The sequence below is a fragment of the Halichoerus grypus genome, chromosome 2 (genome assembly GCF_964656455.1).
Source record: "Halichoerus grypus chromosome 2, mHalGry1.hap1.1, whole genome shotgun sequence".
Classification (NCBI taxonomy): Eukaryota; Metazoa; Chordata; class Mammalia; order Carnivora; family Phocidae; genus Halichoerus; species Halichoerus grypus.
Window position 1 is genome coordinate 51,684,280 of NC_135713.1, and position 10,124 is coordinate 51,694,403.

A 10,124-nucleotide genomic window follows, 5' to 3' on the forward strand; every position below is an offset into this window, starting at 1 on the left:
TATGTATATCTGCACCCATACAATAACCTTCATTTCTTAATTTAAGAGAATAGTGGGGGTGTCTGTGTGGCTTGGGTAAGTGCCTGACTCTTGATTTTGGCTCCGGTCATGATCTCAGGGTCCTGAGATTGAGCCTTGCCTCGAGTTTCCTATGGGCTCACACTGGGCATGGAGCCTGCTTAACATTCTCTCCTCCCTCTGTCCCTCCCCACCACTCATGTGTATGTGCATGCATGCACATGCACTCTCTCAATCTTAAAAAAAAAAAAAAAAGAGAGAATCATGAACCCTCACCAAATGCAATTTTAAAAAAAAATTTTTTTTTAAATTGGGGTAAAGTACACATAACCTCGGCCGCTTTAACTACTTTATTATTTTAAGTAATCTTTACCCCCAAAGTGGGGCTCAAACTCATGACCTTGAGATCAGGAGTCACATACTGACTGAGCCAGCCAGGCACCACCAAATGAGGAAATTCTAAATGTTCTTTTCCCTGATGTGTGCTATATACATTTGCTGAGAGAGAATTAGGCACATAAAAATTAATTGCCTTTGTGATCTGAAATCATTGTTTTCTCTATTCACTGTTCTAATACCTGTGGGTCCATATCCCCTGACCAGAGTTACTTGACCCTCAAGCTGTGCCTAGATCTCAGATGCTTTGAAAGCTGGCTCCCAAAAAGAATTATCCAATAAGAATCAAGTCCTTTGCCACCCATCTGAGATGGAACTACAAAAGTCACTCACATTTAAAGCAAATCATGACCTGCTACTTATCTAGGATCCTAACTCTGGGCCTCCAAAATAGATTTTTAGTATGTACCCTAGTGTATTTTAAGTCAGAAAATCATGAAGATAACTCCCAAATTTGGTAGACAGAATATGTAATTATGAATGGATGGATGGATAGGTAGATGATAGATACAAGAAAAAAAATGCTAATAAAATCACTCTGAGTTTTCTAAAATCCTTAGCTGCACACATGATTTAATAATCAGAAAAGGGATATGTTATTAAACTAGAAAATTGCTGTGATAAAAATCTGCATTTTTAGAGTACATTATATGTGGTCAGGATAAAAAAGAGCTTTCTTAGAGAACAAGAAATTCTACCCAAAAAATCACTACCAGCAATGTAGAGGACAGTGGTACATAGACAATTAGCCAGAACAAACAAACAAATAAACAAAAAAATTTTTAAATGCTAAGTGTTCTAAAAACCAGAAGTAAAGTGCATCCACTTTCCATTGTTGTTTAAACACATTCCCACAATCCTTTCCTCAAAACCCGTCCTGTTTCAGAAGGCATTTCAGAAAGCTATTTGAAGACTCAGCTTCTTCCACACCCACACTTCCCTTTCAATTCCATTTTTTTTTTAAAATACAGAAAATACTCACGGGAAGCACCAGAATAATAGCTCTGGAGACTGGAGTTCTCTTTATACTTCTGTCATTAGTGGAGCTCAGGTGGCAACAGTCGATCTGTGTTCCACCATCTCAGTGTGTTTTTAATATTTCTGAAGTGACAGGGCCCAAAAACTGGGTCATGGTGGCCCTTGTCCAATTAGTCACAGTCACTCTGCTATGAGGCTGATGAAAGAACATTGCAACACTCCACTTGCCTAATGTGGACTGGTTAAGGATGATTAAATAGTGTGCTTTGCTCTCCACAGTACCCACACAGATAATAATGTGATGTGTTTGAAGAGGATACTGTGGAAGGTACATATTGATTTTTTAAATATTATAGAATCTTACAGCTTAAAGGACCTTAAGGATCATCTACTTCCTTCAGTAAGACCTTTATTTAATTAGTCATTCATTCAAAATATTAATCATTTACTAAGAGCTAGAATTAATGCTCCATGCTGAGGACAGAATAAACAAATCACAGAAATTTGCTTCCTTCTTAAATTAATATATGTATGTAACTTATTCATATGTAAACCTATTTAATAAATATTTTTGATACGTACTATGTGCCAGACACTCAGAGGCATTAAGTCTAGAGGAGTAAACAAGGCTGTAGCTAATGCTATGGAGACTCATATTCATCACCCACATCCAGTGTGTAATGGCCCTACCTTCAGTTGCCAGCTCCTAAATTTCTTTGATTGAGGGCTTTTGGATCACTGGAATTAATTTTGTTGTCTACACAACAGGCTACAAGTGTCAGGGAGTTAATATCCACTTCTCCACTCACCTGCCATTCCCTTAGATGCCTTCAACTAGTAACTGGTAGGAGCTGGTGGTTAGGGTGATTAACCACTCTGGTTTGTCTGGGATTAATCAGTGCTACAACTTAATGTTCAGGGCAACCAGGACAGTATGTGAATACACAAACTCTCTCCTAGGTTGGGGTAACTCTGAGATGCAGATTTTACACTGGCTCTCAGAGGACCTCAGCATATTAAGTTCCACTAACCTATAGTGGTAATGCACTTGAGCTTTTCATTGGCTACCTTCCCTTCCCTCTTTTCTTTAGTCTGCTCCAGTGTTTCCAGAGATCACCTCCAAAATTATTTGTACTTGAATCCTTCCCTCAGGCTCTGCTTCTGGGGAAAACTAAACTAAACTAATGTCATGATGCCACCATTGAAGGGATATAAAGTGCAGCGACAGATTCGGTAAGAAAATGAGTAATAATAATGCAGTGTGATGAATTCTATAAGGAAACAGCTATGCACTCTGGGAGAACATAGGAGGATCTTGGTGGGAGAGAGAAGGCTTACAAGAGGAAGCTCCATCTAAGTTGAATTATGAAGGACCCATTGAACGGGGTAAGAAGGATACAATTTTTAGGTGGGAGGAAATATTCTTTTAAAATTTTAGAACTGAAATGAAGCACAGCCTGCTTAGGTTGGAGTTTAGAATAAAATGAGTAGTTTGGATGGAAGAAGACAGAGATGTAAGGAGATACTAGGTCACAAATAACCTTGCATGCCCTGGTAAGGAGTTTATCCTGAGGGCAGTGGAATGGCATTGACAGGCTTTAAGTTGGCAAGGAAGTGACATGATTGGATTTGACTTCAGAAAATCATTCAGACTGCCTTATGAAAAATAGATTGGAGGGGTCATGACCTGAAGCAGGGACACCAGTTAGGAAGCTGCTGCACTGATTCAGGTAATTGTGCTTTGAACAGTGGGGATAGATAGAAAGTCCTGCATTTTTAAACTATTAAGAAAGTAAAAGTTATAAAATTTGTGATTTATCCGATATGGTCTATAAGCCAAAAAGTCCAGTTTCTTGCTTGTATGAACCGATGGAAAAATGGAAAATCATTGTGATAGTAAACCAGATGGAAGATTTCAGTTTAGGACCTGCTGGATTTGAGTTTTTGTGGAGAACTCCTTGCATATTTAACCTTAGATGTAGTATAAAAAAAATGGCTAGCAGTGTGGGATTAGGAATTAAACACATCTGGATTCTAGGATTCTAGTTGTACATATTGAGTAACTTATTAAATAACTCTAAGTCTCAGTTTACTTATCTTTAAATGGGGACCTTATTTGAACCTACTTTATAAGGCTGTGATAATTCATGAAATAGGCTTAATGGAGAGCCTGATTTGTAGTTATTTCTCAATTATTATGATTCTTATATTTAGTAGTAGTATTACCATCCAGGTTGTGATATGCAATAGAAACTTGGATATTTAGATTGGAACCAAAAAGAGAGATATAGACTGGAAATATTGTCTAAATTATTAGAAAATAGTACATGAAGATCAGGGACTGGATAGGATTACTGAGGGATGATGTTCAGAATAAAAAAATAAAAAAGTGGATATAAACACGAGAAAAACAAAAGGAAAATCCAATAAAAAGGCTCAGAAGGACTTAGCAAGAAGTGTGCGGGGTCACAGCACTCCACCTCCTCTGAAATAGAGTGGAATGCAAGGAGAGGGTAATGAACAGATCAAGTTCTGCACAAAGTTTAACTAGAACTGGGATTGGGAAGTTTCCATTCAATTTAGTAGCAAAGAAGTCAATGGTGATTTTATCTACAACAGTTTCAGCTGAATGGAGGTGGCAGAAGTCAGATAGTAGTTGTCTAAAGCATAAATAGAAGGTGAAAGAATGGAGACAGCAATTGCAGACAACTCCTTTCAGACACTTGGTTGTGAATGGAGGGAGAGAGATAAGAAAATAGCTCTAGGGGGTCTAAAAGAGGTGAAGGGAAGTTTTTATCTTTTTAAAGATGGGAGAGAATTTTACATGTTTAATACTGTCATCAAGAAAAAGTTGAAGACAAAGAAAATAACTTGTATCACTAATGATACAGACTCTTAATGAGACTAAATGCAATGGGATCCATAGGCAAAGGAAAAACATCTTTAATATCATGACTAAAGAAGGAGCAAAAATTCGGTGATGTGGTGAGATGTGAAGGTGGTCTGTCATGAAGACTAATGTACCTGGTGGACCATAAGTTCTAGGAAGGTGAAGGGGTAAATACTGATGGAGATTGTTATAGTGAAAAGTCACAGAATACATCTAAATTATACAGATTACCAGATACCAGTCCAGATCTGTAGAATCAGAATCTCTGGATATTGGGCCCAAGATTATACATTTAACAACTTCCCAAGTAATTTGTATGAAAAAGAAGTAGATTCAATTTATGAAGCACTTGAGAAGCAGTGACCTAATTGGCATTAGAGAATAGGTATTAAACACACACACACACACACACCCCTAATGCATTTATAAATGCATTAATCCCATTCATAAAGGCTCCATCCTCATCATCTAGTCACCTCTCAAATGTCCCACTCATAATTACCATCACATTTGGGATTAGGCTTCAACATATGAACTTTGGAGGGACACAAACATCAGGAATAGCAGTTGGTCATCTGCCTCTCAGCTAGAATTCCACCAAGGGTGAAATTATAACAGAGAAAGCCCCATTTCTTGCTCTTCAAGTAGCTTTGAGATGTCTAAATTGTTCTCAGTCTCTTATGAGGGCTCTGCTAGCCACTGGATATTTATTACACGATGTTAGTTTGCAAACAAGGAAGTTCTACACCAGAGGTCATTGGTGCAGAAGTTAATGGACACCCTAGAATATTAATGAATAGATTTAAGGGATTCTATAAATCCTCTGAATTTATGTGTATTTTTTTTTCCAACTCAAATAAATCAAAGAAGAACCTACATGCAGGGTATATAATCTGAAAGAAATGCTGGGTAGTTTTGTTCATCCTATTCTTATTCTTAGTTTTCATATCTAATAACATTTGTCTCCAAAGTGGCTACATCAATTTAGGCTCCCGCCAGAAAGAATATGGGAGAAAAATGTTTTTCTTATTCCTGCTGATAGATATTACTTTAAGACTTTTAATACTTTTTCTAATCTTCTAGGTGTGAAATTGTGCTTTGTTTTAAATTGCACTTTCTTTATGTTAATGAGGTTCAATATCTCTCCTTACCTACGTGATCATTCAAATTTCTTTTGTGAATTGACTAGTCATATCCTCTGTATATTTTTCACACTTTATCTCTTCTTTCATCCTTTTTTTTTTTCTTTTTCAGTCTTATTCATTTGTAGGTGTTTATTTTGTGGTGAGCATATTTAGCCTCTGTTGTTGATACACAGATGTTGTATTTACCTTCTCCCAGTTTACCCACACTGTTTTTTAAACTTTATGATTTCTAAAGCATACAGAAGGTTTTAATTCACAGTTGTTGTTTATGTACTTTTCCTTCAAAAAGTCTTCCTTAAACAGTAAAAAGCACATTTGTATATCTTTTTATAATAGTTTTGTACTTTTCTTTTTATATTAATCATTCTAGTTGGAATTTATATGATTTAAAGTAAGACCTAAGTTATTTCATATGCTTAAACCTAACCCAACAAAAATTACTCACTAATCAGGTATTTGCCACATTAAAGTGCCTGCTACTTCTGTCATAAAATAAATTTATCATCTACCCATCTATCATCTATCTATCATCTATCATCTATCTATCATCTATCTAACCTTTCCAGAAATCTCTATTCTATTTATTGTAGTACTGCAACATAATATAATGTCCACGCAAGTTTAAAAAAGATATGTAAAATTATATATAATACATGCACTGCTGCATTTATGTTAATATAAGATTGAAAGCAACCATTAAAGAGACCAATTATGGGGCACCTGTGTGGCTCAGTCGTTAAGCGTCTGCCTTCAGCTCAGGTCATGGTCCCAGGGTCCTGGGATCGAGTCCCACATCGGGCTCCCTGCTCAGTGGGAAGCCTGCTTCTCCCTCTCCCACTCCCCCTGCTTGTGTTCCCTCTCTCGCTGTGTCTCTCTCTGTCAAATAAATAAAATCTTTAAAAAAAATAAAAAAATAAAGAGACTGATTATTACAAGCATGGTACATCCATGTATAGATTACCATGCAGCAGCTGAAATAATGATGTGGATCTAAGCTCATTAACATAAAAAAAAATCCATAATATATTGCTAAGAGAGAAAAGCACATTGCAAAATTATATAGACATAGAGATTTAGTCACCAAGTTGCACTGGTGTGTATATCCCATATGTAAAAAAAGCGTACCTATAAGTGCCATATACACACAGATACATAATAAATGTAAATTTTAAAATATGGGAGGGTTTACACTAATTCTTGAGAATGCTGATCTCAGCACTACATGTCATCCTCGAGGCATGAAGAAGAAAGAGAGGAAAGGCAAATGAGAGAGAGGAAAAAAGGAAAGAGGGAAGGAGGACTGGAGGGCTGATAGATGGGTGCGAGGGAGGGGGTACAGTGAGAAGAGGAATGCTCACTTTGTTCTTTCTACTGGTACATATGCCTTTAATATTATACAACAAGCACGATTTATTTGTACCATAAGAAAGACAGGAACCCTCTATATAATTAGAATGGGTATATGTCAATTTCCATAATCACACTCATGGCCATAACTATCTATTATCAAGTAAAAACCAAAAAAGATGAGTTCTCCTATCATGTTAATAGAACACTTGCTGATGCATTGACTGCTTTAATTTCAGAGAACTCTACTGAAAGTCAAGGGAGATGTTATTTGAGCTTGTGTGATCAGAATATCCTCTTTAATGAGGTGACATCTGAGTAAAAACCTGTACTGAGTGGGAGTGAGGATCTTGCAATAAATCCATGGGAAAAGTATTAAAGGCGGAGGGAACATAAAGAGCATGGTCTAGGACTGAGGCTACGCTAGGAGCAGTATGGCTGGAGACAGTAATGCCAGGTGGGGAGGCAACCATTAGTTATATGAGGACAGAACTTGAACCTATTAGGACTTTGGACCTTAATCTTCTGTTGACATGTTTGGACAAGTGTGATGGGATGGGAAAAACAGATAATAAAAAAATAAATGAACAAAAATATTTAAGACACTGGTAGGAAATTCAAGAGGCATAAAATAAGAGACTAAAATATGAGAACAAGTAACTCACAGAGGCAGGTGCTATGGAGCCACCAATTTTGGTTGGAAGCCTATAAAAGGCTAGCCACTCAAAAGAACCAGCCTTTTGTTTGCACTCTCATTTACCTCACTCTTGTGGTTTTAAGGATTTCAATATTCTGTCCAGCCTTCTTTTGTTTCTCTACCTAAGCTTTCTTGAGTTAACTGCTTATTATTCTAATTACCTATTAAATCTAGTGCATTTCTATCCTCCAACGTAATAGATTCCTCTTTTGATAAAAACTGCCCAACCCTTGGTAACTACAATATCCATTTTGTAAATAAGGAAATTTTCAGAGGGGGAAAATTAGCATATCTAAGATCATTCAGGGACTTACACATTTTCCACACAGTGTCCTAAGTTGCAAGGAAAAATAATCCATCCTGTGACATGATTTTAAGCAGGGGTCTTATTTCCTATTCAGACCAAGGACTTCTCTCTTATTCTTTGGTCATTTGTTAATTCTAAACTCCTAGATTAAAATGATGGATAACCCTGGTCCCCATTCCCCTCTTGCTGCATAGGTATTGTTCACTCTTTATTTATATCACCTATAGATTTTCTTTTTTTAATTCCAACTTTGCCTCCAAAATAATTTGATTTATGTTATTCAGAATTTCAAGATGTTTGTAGCTATAATCATGTCAGAATTAGAAGTCAATGGGTTTGTACAATTGAGGAATACTATGTTCTCATATACAAGGGACATAAAAATCTAGGTTCATTTGCAGTGTTACAATGTTAAAATCAAATTGTAAGTAAGGATGCAAGGACAACACAGGCTTTTTGTTGCTGTTGTTTGTTTTTTGTTTTTAAACCAGTGCTACAAAGACCAATTATTTTATTGTGTTATTGTAACACGGTTATAGTATCCTTTCTTCTCAATTTATCTTTATAATACAGAATCTCATCAAAATTCTTGAGAAATCTGAATTTTCTCCTAGCATATTTAACTATTCATTTTTTGCTTGTTTTAAGCCAATAGTCCCCATTTTTTTGTATCAATCAATTGGCCCATGTTTAAGTTATTGTACTTTAATCTTAATTTGATATTAAGATCACAAAAGACAGAACTTTTAGTAATGTTTCTATGTAATTTCATGTTGAAAACTATTTATTGTACAGGCTTTTCCCTTCTAATATGTACACTAAATGATTTATATATTTTTTATGTTTGCTTTTCAACCTATAATTCATCGATCTATTACTATCTTAATCCATACTCATTTTCAGGGGCAAAATTTCTAAACAGGGAAATGCACAAATCATGAGTGTGCCATTATATGACAAATGCATACACTTGGGTAATGAAAACCAATTTCAAGAAATATAACATTATCACTCCTAGAGAGTTCACTTATGTCCCTCCCCTGGGAAGTCTATCCATCATCTCCCCAGAGACAACTACTTTTGTGAATTTTTTCATCATAGTTGAGTTTCAACTCTACTGGTATTATGTAAAAGGAAATATACCATGTGTATTATTTTGTGTAAGGCTTCTTTCACTTGGATAATGTTTCTAAGATTCATCCATGTAATTGCATATCAGTCGTTCCTTTATATTTCTTAGTATCTTCTTGTAAAAACATACCTAAGTTTTTTAATCTATTCTTTGATGAAAAATTAATTTTTTTCTAGTTTAAGGCTACTATAAATAAAACTTACATGAACACTGTTTTTCAAATCATTGTGGGCATAAGCTTTCATACATCTTGGGTATATATCTAGTTATAGACTTGCTAGGTCATAGGGTAGATATATGTTTAATTTTATAAAAAAACATCAGAACTTTTTCCAAATATGTTGTAATACTTAACAGTACCATAAAAAAATGTATGAGGATTCCAGTTGTTCAATATCCATGAAACATTTGTTGTTGTCATTTCTTTTAATTTTAGTCATTCTAGTGAATGTATCTCCTTGTGATTCTTTTGTTTACTTTTCCAAAACTGTTTGAATGAAGTTGGAACTTCCAGGAAGATATGGCATGATTACTTTGGGATTTTGCATACCACCTGCAAGAAATCACCTATTTCAGAAGACTATGCCAGTTTGGAAGTAGAGCACCAAGAGTTAATAAAACTGTGTTCATTTCAGCCCAAGTAATGCAACACTAGATGGCTTAATCAAATTGATTGATTAGATGTAATTTCATTGAGAAAAGCAATTTCAGAGAAGAGTTCGAGAAAGCAAGGCACATTTTGATTTGCCAGATTGCAATGTTCTTGGTTTTTAATTTAACCATATATCTAATAATTTTGTATATCTCTGTTACAAATAAACCAGAGTATATTAACTAAATTAGAGAAAAAATATTAAAATATTGCTATTCTTATAATATTTTTTTCTGCTTACCTGGTTGTTTTCCTAGCTTTTTAAACCTATAAAGTGTAAAATAAATAGTTGACCCTTAAACATGGTTTGAACTGTGTGTCCACTTGTATGTGGATTTTTTTTTTATAAATACAGTAGAGTACTGTAAATGTATTTTTTCTTATGATTTTCTTAATAATATTTTTTCTCTAGCTTACTTTACTGTAAGAATGTAATATATAACACATGTAATATACAAAATATGTGTTAACTGACTGTTTATGTAATTGGTAAGACTTTTGGTCAACAGCAGGCTATTAGTAGTTAAGTTTTGGGGTATTAGAAAGTTATACATGGATTTTT